The sequence below is a fragment of the Dermacentor silvarum genome, chromosome 5 (genome assembly GCF_013339745.2).
Source record: "Dermacentor silvarum isolate Dsil-2018 chromosome 5, BIME_Dsil_1.4, whole genome shotgun sequence".
NCBI lineage: Eukaryota > Metazoa > Arthropoda > Arachnida > Ixodida > Ixodidae > Dermacentor > Dermacentor silvarum.
This window is the reverse complement of record NC_051158.1, coordinates 127,460,495-127,488,158: the sequence shown is the minus strand read 5'-3', so window position 1 is coordinate 127,488,158 and position 27,664 is coordinate 127,460,495. Positions and strand designations below refer to the sequence as shown.

General features: G+C 46.9%; 1 long non-coding RNA gene across 2 annotated transcripts in view; it reads left to right on the top strand.

Annotated features, from left to right (window-relative positions):
* Positions 1-27,664, top strand: part of LOC125945991 (uncharacterized) — a 54,757-nt gene that overhangs the window by 5,808 nt on the left and 21,285 nt on the right. Inside the window, exon 1 of one of the 2 annotated variants that reach the window (XR_007467297.1) lies at positions 22,366-22,427. The exons of the other annotated variant lie outside the window; for it this stretch is intronic. This is a non-coding gene — a long non-coding RNA (uncharacterized LOC125945991). Of the gene's footprint in view, positions 1-22,365; positions 22,428-27,664 lie in introns of those variants that run through there. 2 annotated transcript variants of the gene reach the window in all.

Below are 27,664 nucleotides of genomic sequence, written 5' to 3'. Positions count from 1 at the left end.
TCTTGATTAGTTTCATGGCGTCCTGCGTTGATAGTCCAGCGCGGAAGCCGATCATCTTGTGTGTGTATACCTCGTTGTCTTCGAAGTACCCGTTGAGCCTGTTCGGGACGACGCGCTCCATGACCTTGCCAACGCCGAGCGTTAGAGAAATCGGCCGGAGGATTGTAGTTCTTGAACGTTTAAGTTTAATGAAGGGGTACGAAGGGGTCCCCTTCAGACACGAAGGGGACCCAATCACTGTTGTCGTCAGAAACGTACATAGACAGCATTTCTGTGAACGTGCGATTCAGGCGCTCCATGATTCCGTTTGTCTGCGGGTGGTAGGTGCTGGAAAGCTTGTGCTAGGCAGAACAGGAACGAAGTAAATCTTCAACAACTCGGGATAAGAAGGCGATTAGTGAGAACTGCCTAGGTACGCCATGATGGAGGATGACGTCATGTAAAAGGAAATCCGCCACCTCAGTTTGCACTGCTTGTGGGCAAAGCTCACGTAATCGCGTACGGTCCGCGTAGTCAGTCGCGACAACGACCCACGTATTGCCAGGCTTCGACGTCGGAAAAGGCCCAAGAAGATCAAAACCGACGCGAAGGAAAGGTTCTGAGGGCGCATCAGTGAGGTGAAGGCGTCCATCGGGCAGCACAGCAGGTTTTTTGCAGCGCTGGCAGATCGCACAGGCTGCAACGTAGCGGCGCACGGAGCGCTACAGGCCTGACCTGTACGAGGTCGTAAGTACGAAAAACTCCGAGGCGGCCTGCAGTAGGTGAGTCATGCAACTGCTCGAGAATTGATGTTCGGAGATGGCGTGGCACAACGAGTAAAAATTCTAGTCCTTCGGTACGTGAGCTCCGACAGTAGAGAACGTTCTGACGCAGTACGAACATGCGCTGAGTGGGATCCGAATGTTCACAATTGAGACGATCGATTGGAATCGTAAGCACTCATCACGCCGTTGTTCAGTGCGTATAGCACGCAGATCAGAAATCACCATGGAGGATGGAGGCGTCTGTGTCATGCACCTCATGTTCAGGGTGGTCGACAGCACGACTTGACAGGCAGTCGACATCCTTATCCAAGCGTCCTGACTCGTCATCATCGTCAGCCTATATTATATGTCCACTGCAGGACGAAGGCCTCTCCCAGCGATCTCAAATTACCCCTGTCTTGCGCTAGCGTATTCCAACTAGCGCCTGCAAATTTTCTAACTTCATCATCCCATCTGGTGTTCTCCCGACCTCGACTGCGCTTCCCTTCTCTTGGTATCCACTCTGTAACCCTAATGATCCACCGGTTATCCAGCCTACGCATTACATGGCCTGCCCAGCTCCATTTCTTCTGCTTAATGTCAACCAGAATATCGGCTATTCCCGTTTGTTCTCTGATCCACACCGCTCTCTTTCTGTCTCTTAGCGTTAGTCCTTAGATTTTTCGTTCCATCGCTCTTTGTGCAGTCCTTAACTTGTTCTCGAGCTTCTTTGTTAACCTCCAAGTTTCTACCTAACATGTTAGCACCGGTAGAATGCAATGATTGTACACTTTTCTTTTCAACGACAGTGGTAAGCTCCCAGTCAGGATTTGGCAATGCCTGCCGTATGCACTCCAAGCCAATTTTATTCTTCTGTAAATTTCTTTCTCGTGATCAGGGTCCCCTGTGAGTAATTGACCTAGATAAATGTACTCCTTTACAGACTCTAGAGGCTGACTGGCGATCCTCAATTCTTGTTTCCTTGCCAGGCTATTGAACATTATCTTTGTCTTCTGCATATTCACCTTCAACCCAATTCTTACACTATCTCAATTAAGGTCCTCAATCATTTGCTGTAATTCGTCTCCATTGTTGCTGAATAGGACAATGTCATCTGCAAAGTGAAGGTTGCTGAGATATTCGCCGTTGATCCTCACTCCTAGGCCTTCCCAGTCTAAAAGCTTGAATACTTCTTCTAAGCATGCAGTGAATTGCATTGCAGAGATTGTGTCTCCTTGCCTGCTCCCTTTTTTGATAGGTAACTTTCTACTTTTTTTCGTGGAGAACCAAGGTAGCTGCGCAATCCTTGTAGATACGATATTTGCCAAGATATTCACGTATGCCTCCTGTACTCTTTGATTACGCAATGCCTCTATGACTGCTGGTATCTCGACGGAATCAAATGCCTTTTCAAAATCTATGAAAGCCATATAGAGAGGTTGATTGTACTCTGCAGATTTTCGATTACCTGATTGATGACATGGATATGATCCATCGTAGAATATCCCTTCCTGAAGCCAGCCTGTTCTCTTGGTTGGCTGAAGTCAAGTGTTGCCCTGATTCTATTGGAAATTATCTTGGTGAATATTTTATACAATACTGAAAGCAAGCTAATGGGTCTATATTTCTTCAATTTATTAACGTCTCCCTTCTTATGGATTAGTATAATGTTGGCGTTCTTCCAGCTCTCTGGTACACTTGAAGTTGTGAGGCATTGCGTATAAAAGGCCGCAAGCTTTTCAAGCATGATATCTCCTCCATCTTTGATTAAATCTACTGCTATTCCATCTTCTCCAGCAGCTTTTCCCCTGGTCATGTCTTTCAAGACCCTTCTAACTTCATCGCTAGTTATACAAGGAGCCTCTGTATCAGGTTCATCACTATTTCGAATGAAAGTAGCTTGGCTGTTTTGGACACTGTACAGGTCAGTATAGAATTATTCCGCTGCTTTTACTATGTCATCGAAATTGCTGGTGACATTGTCACGTTTAATAGACAGGCGGCTTCTAAAAGAGGCCATTAAAGTAAGTCCGAGTCGTCGAAGGGACAGCGCAGCACCGACAAAAGTCCAAGGTACTAGCTCGTGAACTAGACCATGCTGATCTTTCAGTGCATATATCTTGCCTTGTCCTATGCCAAGCTTTCTTCTTATTGATTAAATGTTGCGTCTATATTTTACGGCTTTCTCAATCTTTCTCACGTTATATTTCGAATATCCCTTACTTTCTTCTTGTTGATCACTTTTGACTCTTCTTGTTGATCAGTCTTGAGTTGGACATTTTCATGTTTTGTCGTTTCTTTATTAGGTCCTTAGTTTCTTGGGAGAGCTTACCTACTGGTTGCCTTGGTGCCTTGCCTCCCACTTCAACTGCTGCTTGTGAGATCAACCTAGTTACGGTTCATTCATTGCCTCTATATTGTCTTGGCCTGACTTGTACACGACAACAAATAAATATTGTTGGAGTCGTACTACCCGCCTACCCAATCGTCCAGTATTTAAGTGGCGATAGCCAGCACAAGCATGGTGATCGCAAACCACGGAAAAATGTGTGGCCATACACGTAAGGGCGAAATTTAGCTACTGCCTGAACTAACGCCAGGCACTCCCGTTCAGTAATTGAAAAATTTCCCTCGGCGGGTGACAATAGCCGGCTGGCTTATGCAATTACGCTGCGATTGAGCCAGTACAGACCCAATGCCATGGCCACTGGCATCCGTGGAAGTTCAGTGGCGGCATATATATAGTTTTTGTTGTGTGCAAAAATTTGAGTTATTAGCGCGAAGAAATTCGTAAACAAAGACCAAATATCTCTTCCTCAATTTCTCTCACCCCAGATTGGCGCTGAAGCAGTGTCGTCACAGATTGCATTGCTCTAAGCGAATCATAATGCGCCATGATACGTCACCGCTTGCGTAAACGGCCGAGGCGCTGGATGCATCATGGCTGCATGCATGGTCGCTGCGTTTGCGTTCGCCGCGATGTATACCGTTGCTGCCGCTGAACCTTGCAACGAAGAGCTTGCCAGGGAAGCAGGACTGCATTTCAGCGATATTCCGTGAAACGGAGCGCGAAATGATCAGCCGTGCTCGAGCGGTAGGTGTTTCCTCGTGCGATGGCGGTGAGCCGCCGGCCGCGCCGGCGGAAAGCAGAGCTTCGTTTTCGTCGAGGCGAAGCGTGCGGTCCACCAGGCGACGATGTTCCCGACAGAACAAGCGTAGAACGTTGCGCACGTACTCGGTATGGTTATTTCTTGGCTTTATTTAATGAGATTCAGCACTCACCGAGCCGCCAGTTTTGCTGCAGGGGCACCGGTAGGGGGTTTGATGAAGGCCGCATTGAGGGAACAGCTGTCGAGAAAGAACTGGCCTCTGGGGCACGCCAAGATGCTTTCCGAGGGCAAGATTATACACATAATGCAAGGGCGAGAAATGCAGAGAGCACACCATGGGTTTCTCTGGCTCTCTTGCCGTTTTATTATCGGCAGAACACTGAGCCATTGCGAACGCCGGGGAGCGGGGGCTCTCCGCGCGACACCACATGAAAGGACACAATCGAGTCAACACTGCGTGCCACTGCCCTGAACAAGCGCCTTCGGCCATTTATACAACCCTAAACACTACACACGAGGCATTTTCTGGCTGTTTCCTGCGAAGTCGACGTTTTTCGAGCCACGCAACACGCAACAAAACACCGTAGAGCGGAACAGGTGCGCGCGACGATGCATTGACCAAAAACGAAACTACGAAACTATCACGGCCGCATTACGTAGCCGCATGCATCGCCATGCCATTTTTTCTTATTTATTTAATTTTCTGCTAAACTTGTACTTCCTCGCTTGAAACGGTTTAAAAAGTTGGCAAATGCTGTTTATGTACGTTTAAGGTGTATTTTATTTTGCGTTTTATTAACAGCGATAAATCGCTCTCGACCAATCGCGACCGGCCTGCATTTGTAATCTCCGACGTCACGAACGTGTAGTGCGGGAATTTCGAAGGGGCGTCAGCACCTATCCTTCAGTTTTTCGCTATTTTCTCGCTTATTAAACATCTGTTTGCAGTAAGTATGGTATGGCTGTGATCGTGAAAGCATAATCTACCATTTAAGCTCAACTTCCGCTTTCTCTTTAGTGTCCCTTTAAGGTCGACGTTGAGCCGCGCCGAGCGTACGCGAAGAATCGGCACAGCTGGTTGAGGAGCATGCGCCGGGGCGCAGGTGTTCGGAGAGCGGCGAGTGCGAGAGAGGAGGAAGGCGGGCGCTGAGCAGCAGGTGGGTGGAGCTAAAGAGAGGGTAGCGATGACGTAGCGGTGGAGAGCGAGGCAGAGTGTGCACAAAGCAGTAGTTAAGGCGGAGCTTGAGCGAGAGAGAGAAGTGATGACGTAACCATGACATGCAGGGTTCTCCTGAGCTGAAGAGAGCGTGCGCTGGCTAGGGTTGCCAGATTGGGCTATTAATAGCTAAATTGGGCTACTTTTTACGCGGCTTGGCATCGAAAATTCCGAGTTGGCTACATGGCTATATTTGGGCTATTTTTGTATTAAGGACTTCCGGGTCCAGGGACCACGTCAGCACTAACAAAATTTGGCAACGCCGGTTTATGAAAACCCAAAGCTTATTGCTGCGAAAAAGTTATGTAGGCAATCTCGAAGGCTGTGTTTTTAGGCATATTGGCGCTGAGTGGATCGCGTTAAGCCATCGCTGCCGTGTTTACACGTCATTCCAGGCTAAGCTCTCTTTTTGTCATGGTTTCGGCGCAATCTGCTGCCGCTTGACGCGTGTTTCAGTAAGAAAACTGTTCTCAAAACTGAGCATGGGCAAGTGGGCGAAATACAGCCGCGCATATAAGAAGGAATGGGAGAAGGACCCCTCTTTCAAAGGTAAATTTTACTTTATGCGCATATTTGGTATTAAAAGCGTCTGGTGGTGCGTTGTTTCGGAATGGAGTAAGAAACTCGGCAAATTTCTTACTCTATTACAAAATTTCCGAAATTCATTCCGCATTCGAAGGTAGCTATTGCATCTGCAAAGCATAAAGCCATTCAAAATTTCAATTATTGCAGTTGAGAATGAGGATGTTTTTAGGTAGGGTCAAGGTCTTGCGTGAGGCTCCCACATGATCACGAACTTCGGCACAGGCACGAGCGCACTGTCGCACTTCGTACTTGCGGTGGACGCACTTTGTACTCGCTCGTCGTCTGCCGTTATCTCAAGATCGGTAGCCACGGCAGGGTGTGCGTGGAGGACCGCTGCCGTTCCGTCCTCTCTTGCCCTTCTAGTCTTTGGAAACACATAGATATTGCCGGCCCACCGGCTTTATTAAAGAAAGGATAATCGAATGCGCTATAAGATATCTGTGCGTTTCCTTTTTGCAGGAACAAGAGCACACGTGCGCCATTTTCAGTTAGTGTGACGTAGTGACGGTAACGGAGGGCACGCCAGCCTGGTCGAGCCGAGTGTGCTCGCGAAGAAGGAAGGGGTTATCAGAGAGCGCGGGCTCGTTCCCTTTGCTGTTGTCTGCCCCGGCTGGCTGACCACCCGTAAAATAAGTATTTTTGCAACGTGAGAATGCCTTCACTAGGTTTAACTAAAGTGGTTGTCTATGATAAAATAACAGGTAAATGAGCAAGACGTATTTTCTTTTATTGCGATAGCAATTATGTGGGCACTCGAAGCGCATTTCTACCGTGGTTGTGGTCGCGGTCGTCGCTGTGAGGTTGCGTCTAAAGTCCAAACACGGTAACATCGTCGCCGCACGCGTAGGTGTTCCCTAGTGGAATTACATTTCTTTATTTTTTCAAGTCACACTGAAGCTAAAGTACACAGCCCCCCTCGGAAATTTGGCAACGTAGGCATTCGTGTCTGCATTCACAGAAACTTACGCACACGTTTTCAGATTGCACGAATCTTGCCAGGGATCCCTGTTTAAAAATTGCACAGTTCAACGCTTCGATACTAATACCACCTGGGTTATTGCCAGCGCCGTAATCGAGGTGGCAATTGAAACTGTAAACTTTAATTCACCTTTTTTTGCTACGGGCCAGCAGGTCATTCCGTTTTTGCACTCAAACGCGAATCGCAGTCACAACTGTCCCTTCTTCGCACCAGGAAAATGCGAGGTTTCAAATTTTCCCAGAGCCAAGTGCGCCTCTAAGCGGCAGCATTTGTTAACTCAGCGTCAAGCTGTTTTCGCGTAAAAAATACAAAATTGAGAGAGAGAGAGAGAGAGAGAGAGAGATAGAGGGATAGAATTAACATATTTATTTTATGAATCAAGCTTAGGAAAGGCATCACTATTCTAAAACGCATAGACCTCGGGCCGCCTCTTGGGCACTCGATCGTGACCAGCCGAAGCTGATCCTAGAGGCTGGAGCTGGCAGTATTTTGCCCGACACTATTAGAAAAATGCCTCGAGTAAAGCGAGGCGTGAACTAAAGTTAGCTGACAACGTGGCTCAGTAAATACTGATAACGTCATGAATCATTCGGAAACGAAATCCTTCGGTTTAGACGAGAGTTCCACAATGTTCAATTTGGGCAGAGTTGTAAAGTTCGCGACAGGCTTTAGTTTAATACGAATAAGCCACCATATCCGCTGTTTCATCAGTCTTCGCGACGTTATACGTCTGTGAAGCTAGGTGATTTTTTTATTTTAGTTTTGCAATAAGTTGTTCATTATCCTTTAAAAGCTACCAATGATCGATATTTATGCTAACATAACGGTTGAATGGCGTAACTTTTCAAATTACGCATTTCGTACAGACACAAGGCATTAATTTTTCGCGTAACCAAGCTGGGGAGCTCGCCAAAGAATGCTTACGCATCAAAAGCCGTTCCGCACAAAGTGTCAGGGTCTAACTGAAGCATGCAAGTGCGCGCTCCAGCCATGCTGAACACTTATGGTAGCGCTTAGCTGCGTCTGCTGCGATGCGTAAATACCGCGGCCGCCGCAGGCTAACGTAACGCCGTAGGCGGCATATCGCCACTCTACCGTAGCCGGCGCTCCTCCGCTCCTTCGAAACAGAGGACGTTGAGGGCGAATGTGAGATGTAAATATGCCATTCAAAGTATGTAGGCTCGTACTAGGTCATTAAAAAATTATTTCTTTAATATACTCTTGGGAAGTACCATGCTCATTCCAAGGCGTTTTTGAGGCTTCAAAGAGTTGTACTCACGGCCTCTTTAAGCACTATTCAAGTTTTACAGTTAATCAATGCATGCATGATATTGTCGCGCGTGGTTGTGACATGATGAGGCAGGCAAATAGAACGTAGGGCTAAACTGACAACAGCTTACATGGTGAAATGCCCTCCCAGAAAAGGCACAACTTCGCAAGGACAACAGAAGTAAGCAAACAGAGTTACCGCGCTTGCGTCTGCCCAATTTTCATGTAATGACGTCAAATATCTCATATGCGTTGCCGGTGACCACGTAAATTGCAGATCTAGCCACAAATACTAGTGTGTGTAGCAACCGTAAGCAATCACCGGTCGATTATCCTAGAAAATACTACGATGATCGAAATCTACGTGCCAGATAATATTGAAAGCTCTATTTAGGCGACGTTAGCACTCTGCGATATTGCGAAAGAAAAAAAGCATGCCGCGGTATGAATGCTCTTTTCATAAGCAGTGGCAGTTTTGATGAAACAAAATAACCGATGACCTAAGTATACAGTGGTTCTTTTACAAGCATATACACTTCACTTTACCTTACCAAAGTCACCAGTCTTGTTGATGTTTTAGTAGAGCCATAACGAGCACGGGGATGTGGGGGCGCTAGACTCGTGACAGGGTCCTAGAAGGGTCAGGGTGCCATTGGTGTGAGCGCGACAACTTATCCGCACATCCCGCAGTTGCCCAGGTGGGCGGTCCCCACCGCAGTAACGGTGTCATGTGCTAACGGAACTAAGCTGATGGAGCTGGAACCGCAGAACGTTCAGCAAGCTAAGGGTGCACTGAGTAGTTCATGGACCAATGGCTAGTGCATGGGGCGGTTGTGCAGAGGGAACAGCGTTAGAAACCAACCGTCGTACCAACTTGGGTCAATGATTATTGGGCTATGCGCCGCTCTTCAACTAACCTGTTTGAAGATGCCAGCTGTAGATGCGGCAATTAGATAGGTACCTCGGTTCGATCAAACTCTTTGACGCCGACTGAGCACTGGGCTATGTGTCACACGGTCTGTGCACGTCTTCATGAACTTTTTTGATGCCAAGTTGTGTCACTGGGTACTTGAAAATAGTATGTGCCGCTCTTCAATGAACCTGTGGAGACGGCGGGGTCGATTAGACCGGTCTCCGTTTTATTGAAGGGTTCTGTGGGAGGGCATGGCGTCCGATGAGAAACAGGAGAGAGAAGCCGGGATCTGGATTGCGCTCCCAGCGGTTGTTGTTGTTGCTGTTTCCTATCAACTATGTGGCTCCTAACTTCTGTGGGGTAATCCGGAGCTGGCTTCGTTCCCTGCTGCGTGCCTCGCGTTACGACTCAATTTGTGGCAGTGGGGCTGCCACATAAGTCCCCTCCCGAGCGCGAACTGGCGAACTCCATAAAAACATTATGGAGAAAAAACGAAAATAAAGGACGACAGAAAAAAATTGCCAACACGATACAAGTAAATGCGATGCGAAAAATGCTGTCCTGAGAAGAGTTTCTGTATACAAACTTCTTGTCGTAAAGTTTAGTCACAAAGCCACAAGGCGAAAGCCTGCGCGCTCATATATATTTAGTAAATTACTTGACATTCTCATTCCAATGCGTTGTTACTTCCCTATTACTTGTTTCTCCCACTAAACGTCATCGGTTCGATTGCTTAAATCAACTTTATCTCAATTATCTGTACCTTGATTAACATTTCCTTAAGTGACACCAAAGGATTGTGGGTTAGAATCTTGCTGTGATGGATAAGTTGTTCGGTACCGATATCTGTGTGCAGTGAAGCGGTAATGATAACTGCGGGGCAGCCCAGATAACTTGCGGGCAGCCCAGATAACTGCGGGCAGCCCAGATAACTGCGGGCAGCCCAGATACTGCGGGGCAGCCCAGACACGTGTGCTTCCTTCCGAGCAGTCGCTTATTGCTTTTGTCTTCACGTTGCAGGTGCGTAATCACGTATCTTCTGCTTTGTATAACATAGTGTCTGGGCTGCCCTGCAGAGTTCGTGTTCTGTGGCAAATGCAAAAAACACCGACAACAATCAAGGAAGTCGCTAAAATGCTGGCTTGACTTCGGTAGTAAATTCGATGCCTTTAGCTCGAAAGGGTGGCGCAGAAATGCAAGAAGTGCGTAATTCGCTGTCATTCATGAACGCCCACTTTGAGGAATTCAAGTCGCGCTCGAGAAAGTAAGCAGGAACAAGTACTTTTAAAGAAGGAAAATAACAGCGCACGATCAACTAAAAAAGACCCAGAAGCTTACAGAACTGAAACACTACAGTCGTCAACAAAATCTCGAGATCAAGGGCCTGCCTAAGAAGCCAAACGAAAACCTAGCCGATGCAATGGTAGAAGCCGGAAAAAAAACTGGGAATTCCTCTGACATGCGCAGACATTGATGTGATTCATCGTGTCCCAAGCAAAAACAAAGAAAAGCCTAATGTAATCATCAAGTTCGCATCTCGCACAGCTCGTGATACGGTGCTGCAAGCGGCCAAAAGAAAAACTTGGTCCAACAGACTTTGGCTTTGAAGGCACTGAGGCAGTTTACATCAACGAGCATCTATGCATAGAAAACAAATTCTGCTTGGTAAGGCTACGGCGCGTAAAAGGGAAAAAAAACTGGAAGTTTACCTGGGTGGCAAATGGTAAAATTCTTGCTAGGAAAGCAGAGAATTCAAGTGTCGTACATGTTGAAACTGAGGAAGATCTTTCGAAGATCTGCTAAGAATTCTTAACATGGCTTTGCATCAGTTGCCACTCAGTAAACAGACTTACTCACTCTTACAGTGCAATGTACGGAGTTTGCACAAAAATATTGATAACCTCCGCTCCTTCCTAGCCACTAATTCATCTCAATTCGATTTTGTGGCTGTATCCGAGACATGGCTAAATCCTGGTGAAGTAGAAAATATACCAGGCTACTCATTCTTTCAAGGCCAAGGCTATCTCGCACGCGAGGTGGTGGTGTTGGTCTGTTCACAAAACGGGATATTGAGTGTTCTGTTGACCCACCCGTTTTCATACCCTTTTTCGTATGAATTTGACTTTCTTGTTGTAAAAACTACCACTCTAACTATTGTTGTTGTCTATCGTGCCCCTAACCAAAATACTGATAATTTTTTGAATCACTTGGAAGCTTTACTCCTTCACTTGACCAGCTCCAATAGAAAAATAGCAATATGTGGGGATTTCAACATTTGCTCCATAAACAATCCAAACCATGAATACTTTACCCTTATCAGTTCCTATGGTTTTCATAATGTTATTACGACACCTACCAGGGTCACTTCCTCATCGTCAACGTCAATTGACCACATACTTTGCAATTTCGATACATCAACCAGCACTTCTCTTGTTTGTGACACAGTAATTTCTGATCACTGTCCGATTATAATCTTATTTCCGCGTGAGCACAACACCTGCCAACAAACTGCGAGTTACCATAAAAAAAATTGATATTGAAGTTTGAAAACAACGCGTTTTAGAAATTAGTGATATAAGTCTGCACCTGACTGACACAAACCAGCAATATAGCTTATTAAGTAACAACTTGAGAGAGGCCATTGTGCAATCTACTGTCATCCGCAGTGAAGGGGTACCACAAATTTTGTCCATGGATGACCTGTGCTATTTTGGAACTCATAAAAAGGAAAGACTATTGGCATACAAAAATCAAGCAAACAGAGGTAACCCTTACTACGAAGAAAAGCTCAGGATAGCCCGAAATAAGGTGACACAAATCACGCGCGCTCGTAAAAAGGAATACTATTCTCAACTCATTGCTAGAAATCAAGAGACTCGAACATTACGTGGCAGATTATAAACTCCGTAATAAAACCAACTCCTAACCAACACAGTATGTCCTACGCTCAGGTGTCAGGAATATCGGCAGAATTAGTCGTGGCATCTTTCAATAGTACTTTTGTAGCATCGGCAAGGAAATTACGAATACATGCCGTGACGTTGCGCTTGATAGTCTGCCTGATAGAGGGATCAACTACTTTGGTTACGTCGAAATCACAGCAGCTGAGATCGTCACAGTAGTCAATACGATGCCATGTAACATAGCAATGGATGTGATGAGGGTTTCTTCGTTTATATTAAAACAATGTATAGAGATACTTTGCGTTCCATTGGAAATTATTTTTAATCGTGCATTTTACACAGCTACGTACCCAGACCTCTTAAAGCTTGCTAAGTTGTTCCTATACACAAAAATGGAGACCGAAACCTGCCTGAAAATTACCGCCCAATATCTGTCCTGAGTGCCATTAATACAGCTTTTGAAAAACTCATCGCGAAACGGGTCATGAATTTTGTCGAAAAAGAATCATTGCTAACACCGAGTCAGCATGGTTTCAGGAGCAAGAGGTCAACCGCCACCCGCTATATTATCTTTATCTGATATTGTAAACACCTACTTAAACAATAATATGATCGTATTAGGTTTGTTCATTGACATTAAAAAAGCTTTCGATACTGTACATCATGGGATATTACTTCAGAAACTAGAACGTTACGGCTTCCGTGGTGTCTCTAGAATTTTTCAGAAGCTATCTCACCAATAGACAACAAAAGGTACGATTTCTCGATGTCGAATCAGATTTTTCTGAGGTCTCAACGGGAGTCCCTCAAGGATCTGTGTTGGGACCCATATTATTTTCATTATACGTTGAACGATCTGCCGTTGATATTGCGTAATTTCACTCCTGTTATGTACGCAGATGACACCGCACTCATTTGCGCACTTGAGTCTATGCCTGATGCTTGTAATATAGCTAACGAAGAAATGAACCTTATCAGTAATTGGTTTCACGCTAATAAGCTGCTACTAAACGTAAAGAAGACAAATATATGTTAATTCAATTCTTCACACAAAGCTATAACTTTCGACTCATGCGTGCTTCAGGTAGAGGGAGAGCCCATTGAACGTGTGAACAGCATAACATATTTAGGTGTTGTAATAGACCATCATTTAAACTGGAAAATGCATATTGATTCGATATGTAAAAGCTCAGCACTGTTTGCTTTGTGATATTTAAATGTCGCCAGTTTTTCGATGTACCAACTTGAGAACCATCTATTTTGCTCTTTTTCATAGTCAGATATTATACTGTATAGAGTCGTGGGGCCATACGTATGAATCCTACCTAAGGCCACTTGTAGTGCTGCAGAAGCGAGCAATTCGGTTTCTGTCAAGTTCAAGTTATGCAGCCCCAACAAAGCCGCTTTTTAACAACTATCAAATCATGCCCTTAAACTGCTAATAAACTATAAAACCACAATTATGGTGTATAACTGTATAACTAACAATTGTCCAGTTCACCACTCATCATTCATGTCTTCCCGGTTCCCAACAAGAGGCTACGAAGCCGGGAACTTCCTACAGCCTCTTGTAAAAAATGTATATGGCAAAAGGCGGCTTCCTAGCATTGGTTGTACTTTGTGGAACAGTCTTCCTGTGCACGTAAAACAAAGTAAATACTTTTTTCTTATGCTGAAACGCCATTACAAAGACCTGTTTTAACGTTGAATTATAATTACAATACAAGATGTCTGCTACCTGCATGAACACACAACTGTTGAAATCGATATCGTATAAATATAAACCTCTGTTATTATTCATGTAAGGATCCAAACTAGCTTGATGCTAAGGATCCAGACGCTTCTCATGTATTTTCGTCATTTTGTATCCTTCTGGCAAATAAATTCAATTCAATTCAATTCGTCAGAGACGCGCGAACGAATGTAAACCAAAATTTATCTACTACGATAGGACTGAAACAAAACAATCAATAAACACAGAATACACAGCGGCGGTTCCTAAAAGAAACACGTCTTCACGAAGTCCTACGCACAGCGTTCAAGAGCAAGTACGACTCACAGGTTCAGTCCTGATAGTGCCGTAGATGGGCGGTAGAGGCATCTGATCCTCGTGGGAGGCGAGCCAAGGCACGATGACGGCACTGGTTATCATATGAGGCAGGCGACGGCCCACGGCTGCATTACCGTGACCAGAGCAATCGAACGGGTGTCGGGCGGGTGGCTTCCATTGCCACAACTTCACGTGCCACCTCGAGCAAGAGGCGGTCTGAAAGAAAAGGCCTCGGTTAGGCCTCGCCCCGGACACGGCCTGAAGCTGCTCCAACAAGCGGCTACGACCAGGCAACAGGCAGGCCTGCTCCAACGGCGTCACACCAGGCGCCATACCGCGTCTGCACGGACAGGCTGGCGCGTGTTAGCTGAGGGACTAGCCGCACCTGTCGGCAAGCGAGAGAAGTACTTCGAGCGACTGGCGCGCGAGGCGGGAGAAAGGACATCACGTGACGACGAGCGTTGGGGCGTGGAGACGCGCCTGCCGAAATGCTGGTCATGTAATATGTATCCATCGCTAATAAATCAAGTTGTTTTAAACGCGAAGCATTTGCCGAACATTTGCTACATTGACAGTATCTATCTATCTATCTATCTATCTACCTATATTATCTATCTATCTATCTAGCCGCCTACGTCTTTGTGCTCTTATAGTCGTTTAGTTAACTTGGTATGTACCAAAATTGGCATAGTATGACAGGAGTGTATGACAAACATAATTGATAGGTCAAGACATAAATGCTGGGTGGACATAAATGTCGCGTTCCTCGCCCTCGCGTGTGAAAGCGCGCGAGGGCGAGGGACGCGCGCTTTCACGGGAGCGAGCTCACGGCAGAGAGCAAACGCGACTTGCCAGTGGAAGGGAAGTGGTGGGCGAGGAGGGCAGAGAGGCACCCTAGACTGTGCGTCTGCGTGCCCGCTCTCCCCCTGCGGCGCATGCGCGCAGCCCTGCCGGCCTCTGCCGCCGACTCTCTCTGGGCTAGAGCACTGCACGGGCCTGATTTTTCGGCCCGAGCCCGGCCCGGCTACGCTTTACGAGGCCCGAGCCCAGCCCGGGCCCGTAATACAAAGCCCGAGCCCGGTCCGGGCCCGGGCGTACATAACCGGGACCAGCCCGGGCCCGGCCCGGCCCGACCCGGGCCCGTGGTTCCAAGCCCGGGCCCGACCTGGGCCCGTGTTACTGAGCCCGGGCACGGCCCGGGCCCGGGCGTTCATTACTAAGCTTAGCTAGGGCCCGCGTGTGCATGACCATGCCCGGCCTGTAAGAAAAAAAATCTTTTTTTTTTACTTGCAGATTGTACCGCATCTGTCAGCCTCACCTTCTCGAGGTTTAATCAGCTGCGGTATATACGCAATAAAAGGCCGCAATCTTTGTTTCTCCCACGGGAACATCAGTAATCCGGCCCATTGCCTGTGCTACTATTTTTCTGGTGGTGCGCATGCACTTACCTTGATTTGTACGATATCGTTCTATGATGTCATTTAGCATGCAAATATACAGGGCGTTTCATTTTAGCTGAACCAAACTTTAAAAGATTGCCTGCGGCAGATAGCACAGTTATAATCCTTGATCTAAACTACTCGATGAGGCGGCCATTACTTCCACGAGAAATCAAAACGCCTAATTGAAGAATTACCATAATTACGCTACTTAACGTTTTAAATAATTATTTTATGGCACATCTTTCAATCTAGGAATTATAGCCGCCGCCGAGTTCGCAAGGCGTATCCACTTGGAACGAATTCTCAGGACTAAACCAGTTTCGAGATAATAATTTCTATGTGTCCGACCAAATTCATCAAACCAAATCAATTTATTGTCCAGTTTACATGCTGCACGGTCATTTTGAACTAAAATCTGCATATGTAGCTTGATGTGACCCATAAGACCAGGCAAGGCAATAGTACAGCAAACAGTGTGCACACATGCACAATAATTCACATATATTTCCAGCTGTCGCTGGAATTCCTCATAGACGAAATAGCTTTGAACGGAAAGACAAAGAATATTTGCGTCACGGCGAGCTAACAGAATTGGAAAAAGCCTTAACAGAATGCATTTTAAACAACACTTCAAAACAATACTAGCTATACAAAACAACGCAAGACCAGCTATACAACATAGCATGAGACTGAATTTTTTAAGATCAACATTTGCTAAGAAAACGAAACAGGATTTACATTATATACTCAGAACCATACACAAAGGCAGAATAATAATCTCATCAGATACATTACAAGCGACCAAAGTGTCAGCTGAGTTCTTTCATACTCTAATTACCGCCATTTTTGTGTCTGTACAAAGTGAATGGTAGGCAATGTATTAACGACTGATGCTTATAGAGTGTTCTGAAGTATGGAATTGACCATATCTCAGAATTTCTTGTGTTGGCAATAATGCGACGACGCTCTAAAGAGGCTAACTGTTTTATGTAGTTTCAAGCTAATTTTGACATGGATGGCCTAATGGATGGTCAAAACGCCTAATTGAATATTTAACATATTACGCGAATTATCTTTTAATTAATTATTTTACGGCACATCTTTCAATCTACGAATTATAGCCGCTGAGTTCGCAAGGTGTATCCACTTGGAACAAATTCTCAGGACTGAACCAGTTTCGAGATATTAATTTTCAAAGTGTCCGACGAAATGCATGGGCGTTCAGTTAACTTTTTGAGGAAAACACTGTCTTATGCATTGAAGCACAAAAGTAACTGGCCTTAGCGCTAAAATAATGCCATAGTATCGACACTGGTAATAGTGCGATCGCAAACGCGGTAACATGGAAATGATTTGAGGAGTGGTTCTTTGTATAATTTATTTTTCCTTACGCGGAAACAATGTTCATTTTTGCGGAGAAGGAAAAAAAATTAGCGTAGCTTGCACTGGCGGCGCAATGCTAAAGAGACAGCGGAGATGATGGGCACTTAACTAGTCCTGGCTTTTGGGCTAGACTAAGCACTACCAAGTCATCCCCAGAATTTCCCGGAATTTATTTATTATTGATTGATTATCGATTAGCTGTTGATTGGCTATCGATTGTCTATTGCAAGATATTGGCCACGTATTTGGGATAGGCTAAGCACTACCAAGTTATCGGAATTTATTGATTATTGATCCATTATCGATTAGCTATTGATTGGCTGTCGATTCGCTAACGTAAGGTATTGGCTACGTATTTGGGCTAGGCTAAGCACTACCAAGTCATCCCAGCATTTTCGGGAATTTATTGAATATTGATCGATTATAGACTAGCTATTGATTGCCTATCATTCGCCTATCGATAGGCGATTAGTCCCCACCATTCTTAGCTAGAATTATCCAGGCTCAGCTTCGCTAGTTCACAGGTGTATGTGGCATTGCGCTTGCAGCCTTTCTGCACTGCTGCCAGGATTGGCCACATTTTTGGATTCAGCGGACACATTAGGCCCGGCTGAAACAGCTCCGCTGTTAAAATGAGAACTTCATCTGTTTTACTATTTTCTTTGATAAGATATAGTCATGTGATAAGATATACAGTCAAGAGAAGCGGTGTGGATCTGAGAACAAACGGGGATAACCGATATTCTAGTTAACATTAAGCGGAAAAAATGGAGCTGGGCCGGCCATGTAATGCATAGGATGGATAACCGATGGACCATTAGAGCTACAGAATGGATACCAAGAGAAGGGAAGCGCAGTCGAGGACGGCAGAAAACTAGGTGGGGTGATGAAGTTAGGAAATTTGCAGGTGCAAGTTGGAATCAGCTAGCGTAAGACAGGGTTATTTGGAGATCGCAGGGAGAGGCCTTCGTCCTGCAGTGAGCATAAATATAGGCTGATGATGATGATGACAGTCATCTTGCACGTGTCACTTCAGCTTGGCACAGAATGCACTGAACCATGCAATGCATAACGGTCGCGTGTGCTCGAAGGCCTACTTAGGCCCTTCAATGAGCGGGCCCGAGTCTGGCCCGGGCCCGTGGCTTCAAGCCCGAGTCCGGCCCGGACCTGCGGCCTCAAGCCCGAGCCCGGCCCGGGCCCGCGGCCTCAAGCTCGAGCCTGACCCGGCCCCGCAGCTTTAAGCCCGGGCCCGGCCCGAGCCCGCCGACAAATGCTTCGGACGGCCCAGCCCGGCCCGCGGGCCGGGCCGGCCCGGGCCCGTGCAGTGCTCTACTCTGGGCTCTCGCCCGCCTGCCCTGAACACTGTCAACTACGGCGTTTAGCCCTTCGTCACGGAGCCAGCGTTTTGACAGCGGTTGTGTGCGGTCATACAAACAACGCGCACAATGTTGCCGACGGCGATAGCGTTTTGCCCGGCTTCGCACCGAACGCGCGCAGCGTTGGTGACGCGTTTATGAAGAACGTGCCAACCTTTGCCGTACACCGTGCATGGTGGTGTACCGTAGCGACCATAAGGCCATGGTCCCTGTGGTCACTAATTAAATGAAAACCACCAGATCATATATTTCTCATTCCTTAATAGTTCAAATAACCAATTGCGCCATCACATCTTAATAGTCATAATTGGAAATACATAATTCCCACCATGGTACAGCTTCGCTGGTCGTTCATCTCCACCCTAGGGGAAGGGCTTACAGTTTTTTTTTTTTTTTCTCTCTTTCTTCTTGATAATCAGTTGTGGTTTGACATTCGGAGTTCTAAACTGTTCTTGCGTCACCCTCGTGAATATCGCTTTCTCTGGGATAGAAGAGGTTGAGTTTTGAAGAGGAAGTTCATGCATGATGAAACATGATGGAGCAATCATCCGATAGGTGATGATCGAGAAACGAATTCTGTATTAGGTGCGAAGCACCTTATGCGCTCGGGCTGTCAGCGTCCCCTGTCGTCGTCATAGTCACGATAAGCAAACGACTCGTGCTCACGCTCGGCACGTGCTCGTGCCACTGCTCCCGCGTTCGTCATCGTCGCCTTCTTCCACAGCTGGCTGCGTTGCCGCTCATTATTGAAGCGTAGAATTTCACTTCTCTTCTGTCGTCGTAATGGGGAGGCCACGTTTACGGGGTTCCTTGCATGCTTTGGACCTACCCAGATTTCACGTTAGTAGTGCTGCATTTCGCTCAATGGGTCACTTGACACTTACGCATAAAATTTAATTCACTGCTCAAACCGAGCCTACGACTTAACTCTTGCTAACTGTAATAACTAATAAATGCCCACACCGCCATGGGGCCGTACTCGTGCCAGCCAGCGGTGATGTCCGCCGAGCCAAACGCCAAATTATTTTCCATTTCTACTCTGCTATCGAGCCTGGCGCACTTGAATGAACTAGTAGTTCTACATTAGGTTTTTTTTATTTTTCTCTAATACGTTTGTGATCTATATTAGCCAAACACTGTAAACCGTAGGCTCAAATCCGCGTATTAAAAGGGGACGTATGTCCGTCAAAGAAATGACTTACTTTTCTTAGCAAACTATTTTATAGTGTAAATCTCCCGCAAGGGATGAAGACACTCAGTGCAAGAGTAATATGACGGCAGCGAAAAGGAATAAGAAATCTTGAAACTGAACACATAAGCGTACAATTGTAAGGCACGTTGTTCAATGGGTTATTCTAAGTTGTAGGGATAATAAAAAAACGAGAAGGGACGTAAACCTAGATAACCGTCACATGTAAATAGACTTGCATAGAAAGAGGTATAGAAGGGGGTGACTTAAGGTATCATTTTCGAAGTTTCAAATAATTGTTATGTTTGCGGGAGTAATGTATTTTTTTCTTGCTTTTCAGGGCCGGCAGTATGTATGCCATTTTAATTTCGCATAACTTCCAGAGATGTTTCTCGGCGAGAAGTAATAAGAGGAGTGTGAAATATGTCGGTGGTACTTTTTCTTGCTTATTTCTTCTGAGAAGCACTCCCAGATGTAACGCAAGGGGCAGTTTAGCCTAGAGAACGCGCCTGGATACTATGGTGATAATGGAAAGGACATGTCTCAAATTGAGAGAAAGCAGTATAGTCGTACCTGCCTTTTAAGAAATTGCATCTTCTATTCAAACGAGTGGAGGGGTTGGAACGAGAAAAGGAAAAAAGAAATTAGGGATGGTAACCAGAAATTTGTCTGGTTGGCTACCCCGCACTGGAGGACGGGAAAGGGGGAATAGAAAAATGAGATAGAGAGAGGAGTGGGAGGGGAGGTAGAACGAGGTGATCTCGCGCACGCACGTGGAGGGCCTGAGAAAGCCAAAGGCGTTCACATAGGCCAGTCGCCCTCAAGAAAGACAAAAGTGCCTTCATAGCTTTGTGGGCCGCCGAGTGATTGGGATGGTCTCCAAGTAGCACCTGCATGGGAAACGGCCGATCATCCAGGCATCGCAATGCGATAAATAATGTATGTATTTCCTACTGAAATCGCCGACAGTGGCACAATAAATGTTCAATGTTCTCTTCGCCGCCGCGGACGTCGCACTCAGAACTGTCGGTCATTCCAATCAAAGTAGTGTACGCCTTCGTGAACGCCACTCCCGACCACAGCCGGTATAGAAGCGATGCCCCACGTCAGTCATGCCCGAATGGAGGTTGGAGTTGAAGCTAAGAGTTCACTTCTTGTAACCTGGTGCGCCTTATATTTGGGGTGTTCGACTCAGCTAAAACGAGCTTGCGTGCCAGGTGACGAAGCTGCCTTGCAGCGTCTGTCCTAGAAATAGAATAAGAACGCTGTGTTTTTCTTGATGTGATTCTCCGGCTGCTTTGTCTACGTGATCATTTCCACTGATCCCGCATTGGCTACGGAGCCATTGAAAATAATTCCGTGGCCTTTCTGTTTGACGTTGTGATGAAGTTTGACAATTTCGTACGTTAGCTGTTCGTGAACTCCACGTCAGAGAACTGACTGCATACTGTGTAAAGCCGGTCTCGAGTCGGAAAACACGGCCCATGTTCCAGGACTATCTGTGTCAACAAATTGAAGCCGTGAGTTCTGGACGTCATGACACGTGACGTCTTGAATCGCAGTGTTATTCCCCTCAGAATCGCAGTGTTATGCCGCATAATGAGAACTGGTTTTGGCACGTAAAACCCCAGAAAGAAGATCCACGCCGCGCCCACCGCTGGGCACCGCGGTGTTACTCGTACCTTTGACCGAGTCCGGCGCCCTTTCTTCTGGCCCAACCTATACCGCTCTGTGCACCACTATGTTACTCCTTGCGACCTGTGCCAACGCCGGAAGCCCACTCCCATGGCTCCAGCTGGGCTTTTACAACCCATCGATATTCCCACTGAGCCTTTCTTTCGCGTGGGACTCGATCTACTGGGCCCTTTTCCTTTGTCAACTAAGGGCAACAAATGGGTTTGAGGTAGCAATCGATTACGCCCCGCACTTCGCCATTGCGGGAGCTCTGCCTACAAGTTGTGCCACTGACGTCGCGGATTTCCTCCTCCGCAACGTCATCCTGCATCGCGGACGTTACTTCTTGTCAAAGATCACTGATGATATCCTCCGCCTATGCTCTACTCAGTCCCAAGTAGCCACAGCTTACTATCCACAGACTAACGGTTCTACAGAGCGACTGAACTGAATAATTGAATGCTTACCGACATGTACATTTCTCCAGACCATCAGGACTGGGATATCGCTCTGCCATACGTCACCTTCGCATACATTCGTCTCGCCATGACACTGCTGGTTACTCACCGTTTTATCTACTGTTTGGCCGTGATGCTGTTTTCCTCTGGACACTGTACTTCCACAAGTCAGTCGCGTACCGCTTATGTCTGCGATACAATTTGTATGGCCGCACAGGCCCGTCAGATTGCCCGTGTTCACCTCACTGAAATAACTTCTGTCGCGATATTCAGGTCCCTACCGAATCCTGCGACAGCTTTCGGATGTGACGTAATAGATTGCTGCCGAAGAGCCAGGGCCGTCGTCTGTACAGCCAAGAACCGATGTTGTTGATGTCTTCCGTTTAAAGCCGTTCGTGCGTGCATTTTCCGGGCCATAATCGCCTGCGCTGGGTCGGCACTCTAACCCCGGCGGCGTGGTGTCGCGATGCAAAACAGGACAAGCAGACATGCGAGGTGACGACGAAGAAGTGTTGTTGCTGCTGGCGCTTCCGCTGCCACGTTCTAGTGTCAGCTGGTGCCTTCAGCATTCGCCTAGCATAAACGACATTTGTGCTTCTTTCTGCCTCGCAGCAGTATGTTATCGCCGAACTTTGTGTAATCAGATTGCATGTGCAAACAGGAATTGTGGAGTACTTTCTTGAAGGCACGCGGGCACCAGTGATTACGCTGGGATGTTCGACGGGACGTGTATTAAAGCCTACGCGTTTGACCCACCGATCAGATTTCGCTGATTGCCGATTCTGCTCGGTGCTTGCGTCTTGCTTCGGGTGTCGCTTGGTTTGGGCACAGGTTCACCCAATATAAGTTTTTTTTTATGATACACAGCTTTGCTACTGTGTTCTTCATCGTCACTACAACGTGACAATATCTTTACGAAGTTAAACGAGATTAGTGCTTCTAAACACTGACGAACAAGAAAATAAAAAAAAAGATATTGAACTTTAAAAGCACCTTCTTTTGATGGCTATTGGTTCCAACAGCACTATGAAGTGATAGTGTTCACCAGGTTTACATTTGTACATCTATGTTTTAGGTTAACCAATGTTAGGCTGCACGTGGAGCGCTACAAAGACGGAGCAGATTTACACATCAATCGTAAGTACGAAATTTTGGTATATTACTCAGCTATTAAAAGCAAGCCGATAATATGAGAAGCTTCATTTACTTTATTATTGGGTGACAATGAACATAACATAATTCAGGAAGTCGATAGAAATTCTGCAGAAGAGGTCGCGGGAGGAATAACAAAAAAAGTCAGGCAGTCACGAGAGTCCGCTTGATTTCCTTTAAAGCTATCACCAGATGTTCCACCAGACCACTTCTGTGAGTAAACCACGCGGTGGGTATTGTATGTGCAAAATATTTCTTCGACCTACGCATTGAAAACAGCTGAAAATTGAAAAATAGAGAAACGCGCCTTCTACTTCTAGAGCAGCCACTATAGTGGGAGGAGCGAATTACGTCACGACAGAATGGCGCTTCATAGGACGCGCGCGCGCCTGCTCCGCACAAATACTTTGCATCGGCGTGAAGTCTAGAATTTCACAAGAGCAGCCTCTCTAAATGAGGTACACAGCAATAAAAAGGAGGCGAAATAAGGATCCCTTGAAGCTCAGCTTGTATCAAAAGCGACTTTTGTGCTATTACAATGAGCCTCAGGTAGCACATATTCTGGCCCGCAAAAATATTCCCGTCCTTGAAAACAGTGCCTGACGATATTGAAATCTTAACAATTACCCCATAGACTGCTCTCTCTGCAACAATGCTGTCTTTACCGGGCAGAAAATGGCATGACACCCTGTGCAACGGCGTTCTTGTTGTTTGAGCTTTCCTGCTTTTTTTAGGAGCGTAATCGACCCGCCGTGGTTGCTCAGTGGCTATGGTGTTGGGCTGCTGAGCACGAGGTCGCGGGATCGAATCCTGGCCACGGCGGCCGCATTTCGATGGGGGCGAAATGCGAAAACACCCGTGTACTTAGATTTAGGTGCACGTTAAAGAACCCCAGGTGGTCCAAATTTCCGGAGTCCTCCACTACGGCGTGCCTCATAATCAGAACTGGTTTTGGCACGTAAAACCCCATAAAAAAAGCGTAATCGTTTATTGTCAAAATAACAAGCAAATAGCGTATTTAAGTGTAAACTAAATTTATAGACACCGAGTTTGCTATTGCCGTATCTGTGCTTAATAACAATTAAAGCGAGGCGGTGTACGGCACAACCTACTGTACGCGTGCCCCCGAAAGCGACACCGTCAAGAGGCGAAGCCCCAGCTTTGGACGGTGCCGACGACGATTCTATGTTTCTAAAGACTGCTAACTGTCAAGAATGACTGCTGTGATGTAATTGCTTAAGACGAACAGCAATTTATGTGTTATGGCTCTCAAAAGCGCTGCACACAGCACCCTGTCAGCAGTGCAGTTGTTAAGTAGGCTTCTCTGCTGAACTATGGAGTTCACAGCGCTCGAAGAATGGTGGCAGGAACGGCGCCGGGAAAACAGGAGCACAACATTGGCTCCCGACGGGATAACTGTATGGGGCATAAAGAGCCTTGTACACCCGCACGTTCAAGCGCCGTTTCTAAAGTCGCCCTTGTGAGCGGTGCGAGAGAGTGCCGCTAAACCGAAGGAGGCGAAACGCAGAGAGGCTGAAACGGCACGCCACACAGGTGCGATGGAGAAGACCGCGATAGAACCATAACCATGACCATAATAAGCCTATATTTATGTCCACTGCAGGACGAAGGCCCTCCCTGCGATCTCCAATTGCCCCTATCTTGCACTAGCTGATTCCAACTTGCACCTGCAAAGGACCCCTCGGGCGGTCTTGCTCGATGGGCACTTCGCCTGCAGGACTATGATGTCCGGGTGCTGTACCGCAACGGACTCCAACATTCTGACGCCGACGCCCTCTCGCGCTCTGCCTTGCCGGACAATGTCTGCTCCTCACTATCCGAGATTATTGTTTCTTCGCTCGACCTTAACACCATCGCTTCTGAGCAGGACCATTGGATTGCCTCCCTTATAGACTTGCTTTCTGAGTCGTCGGCACAACCAAGCACTCCCACGTTGCGTCGCCAAGCACGTCATTTTGCCATTCGCGACAACCTGCTTCACCGACGCAATTATAACCCCGACGGGCGCCAGTGGTTGTTGGTGGTACCCCGCAGTCTGCGTTCCGAAGTATGCGCAGCTTTCGATGCTGATCCACAGTGTGCGCACTCCGGAGTTTTCAAGACTTACCAGCGCCTTCAACAGCGTTATTCCTGGCGCGAGATGTACAGCTACGTTCACAAGTTTGTTCGCTCTTGTCCCGATTGCCGGCGCCGGAAATTTCACTCCGCATTTCGCCTGCCGGCCTACAACCTTTACCTTGCCCTACCCCGCCTTTGGACGCGTCGGCATCGATTTGTACGGGCCCCTTCCCATGACATCGGCTGGAAACCGCTGGGCTATTGCAGCAGTCGACCATCTGACGCGATACGCCGAAACAGCCGCCCTACCGGCAGCTACAGCGCGCGATGTTTCCTCCTTCCTGTTTCGACGATTCATCCTGCGACATGGGTCACCCCAGGAACTGCTCAGTGATCGCGGGCGTGTCTTCCTGTCCGAAGTAGTTGAAGCCATTCTCAAGGGGTGCCACGTGGTTCATCGCACAACTTCGGCGTACCACCCCCAAACCAAGCCTTACAGAACGCTTCAACCGTACGCTCGGCGATATGCTTGCTGTGTACGTGGGACATGGAAATCAATGGGACATGGAAATCAATTATAACAAATCGACTTTTACACATGTTACTAACAAAAAAGTCTGGTGCCATTCTTTTATAACATTGCAAGTGACAAACTAAGAAATGTAGATACATTCAAGTATTGAGGAGTCACAATTTCCCATTTCACTGGCGTAAACATATCGATAACCTGTGCTCGACGGCTTCACAAAAAACTGTATTCACTGAATAAAAAGCTGGAACATGCAACGAAGGATGCTAAATTAATGGCTGATAAAACTCTCATACGTCGATATTTAGAATACGCTTGTGTTGTCTGGAACCCCCACCAAAACGTCTTAATAGACAAACTAGAAAGAATTCAGAGAATGGCTGCTCGTTTTATTGCTTCAAGATACCGAAGGACGGACTCGGTAACAACAATTCTGCGTTCGTGTGGGCTTGAGTTGCTGGAACCCCAAAGGAAAAAAACTCAGACTTAAGATTTTTGTTCATATACTTCAAAGGCTATTGAAGATAAAAATGGAGAAGTACGCCCACTTCCCTGCAAATCGTAGCGAGAGAATAAACCACAGCAGAGCCGTCAAGCCTTATAACACACGCGCTGATGTTTCTCGTTATTCTTTTTTTCCGGATGTAATTGAAATGTGGAATGCCTTACCTGATGTTGTAGATCAGACAGATGTGCACAAATTTGAATGCTTGATTGATATTTTGTATCGTGGGCACCCAACCTGATGCTATGAAATGTGCAATTTGCTTGTGTTCTACTATTTTCCCTCCCTGTAACAACCCTCAAGCGAGGGTTAACAGTATCAAGAAAGAAAGAAAGAAAGAAAGAAAGAAAGAAAGAAAGAAAGAAAGAAAGAAAGAAAGAAAGAAAGAAAGAAAGAAAGAAAGAAAGAAAGAAAGAAAGAAAGAAAGAAAGAAAAGCATACGAGTGCTACGTAGCTGCACAGAACCAGGGTAACCTTCTTTGTCGTCGCTTGGAGCAAGTCCGACTACTCTTTGTATTTCGCCGAATAATTAGCTTTTAATTAGCCCATAATTAGTTTTTAATACATAATCTTCTTCTCACATATTATAATCACAGAAAAATTGTGAATAATAACATTACATGCCATTGTAAAGAACCAGACAGCCGACCGTAAGCCAAAACGCCTGGTTTACTTCTCGTCGTCGTCTTGTATCTCCTGCCCCGAGCTGAACTTGTACTCGGGCGCTATGCGAGCGCCCGAGAACAAGTTCACTTCGTCTTCACACTCGGCTACGCTGCACGTTTCTGGCATGGCTTGCAAACACGCAACTTAACATGAAGGTAATTTGTCCGGGGAGTGAAGTCGTGGGTGAGCCGTCCTGCACGCAACCAGCTTCGCTGGCGCGTGCCAATGGCTGTTGCGCATTGGTCGTAGGTCTCGCCGACGATTATGCCGTCGCAGTTGGGCACGTACGACTAGAGTGAACTGCCGCTCTGCTTAACCGTGAGGTGCTTCTTCGCAGCGTCGCCGCTGACTGATTTAGGCTCACCGATGTGCTCGAATCAGCTGAGCTTTACGAAATACCGCGTGTCTGGCGCGTCTCTTGAGGTCTCTTGCGATGATTTCTTACGGTGGTAACTTACGGAACTTGCTGTCTCTTGCGCGTTTTTTTGCGTACGGGCAGCACCTGGATGATAATGACTTCAGCCGTGTTAGTCTTCTTCACCTCCTTCAGTGAGGCCTCCCTCAGTTCAGGGTGAATGGTCGTGAATTCGGGCAAAGATTGCGTTGACATCCAAGGATGGGGTTCCGACAGAACAAAAACCATCTCCCAGCCGTGATCCGTGAATCGGGTTCCTGGAGTGTAATCGGGTTCCTGGAGTGAATCGGGTTTCTGGAGTCGCGTTCCTGGAGTGGTAGCATCGGCACCTCCATGCGCCCCAGCGTTGATGACTTTGGGAGCCGCTTCGCCGACTGCTGTGGGCGGAAAGTGGTTTCGGCTTCTGAAAGTGATGGTATAGATTCGGATGCCAACGCAGGGATAGAAACCAGTGGCGGAAAAAAATCAAAGTCCCTCTCTTAATTAAAGATTGTTGAACGCGAAGCTTTCGCCATGCATACTGAATCAAAGTCCAAAGCCAACGACCCCGCAACGAACCCAAGAAATGCTGAGCGACCCGATGCGATGCACATGTGATTTCAGTGAGTGAAATAACTTTATCGGAGGTACGGCGAGGACGCGAACTCGTCGCGCACCCGGCTACTCCCACGTAGGGACCGGCAGGTCTAGCCCACCGCGGGCACGCCGGGTCGCGGGCACGCCCGACAGCCAGGATTTGCTTGTCTAGTGCGGGGCTACGCAGAAGCGAGTCGCACTCCTCCTTGCTAAACTTGGGGTATCTCGAGCCGCACTCTCAGAGCATGTGTGCTAGAGTCAATGTCTGCCCGCAGGAATTCGACAAACATGCCCATGATCGAATGATGTCGACTCCCCGTCACAAGTGCGAAGACAGATGCTGCTTTCGGAGACTGGCTTCCAATCTTTGGAAGCCTACCTTCTCTTTTCTGTAAAGCAGAAGCTCCGACTTGGCGGGGGAGCACTGAAGGCCGGTGAGGCGTAGATACTCC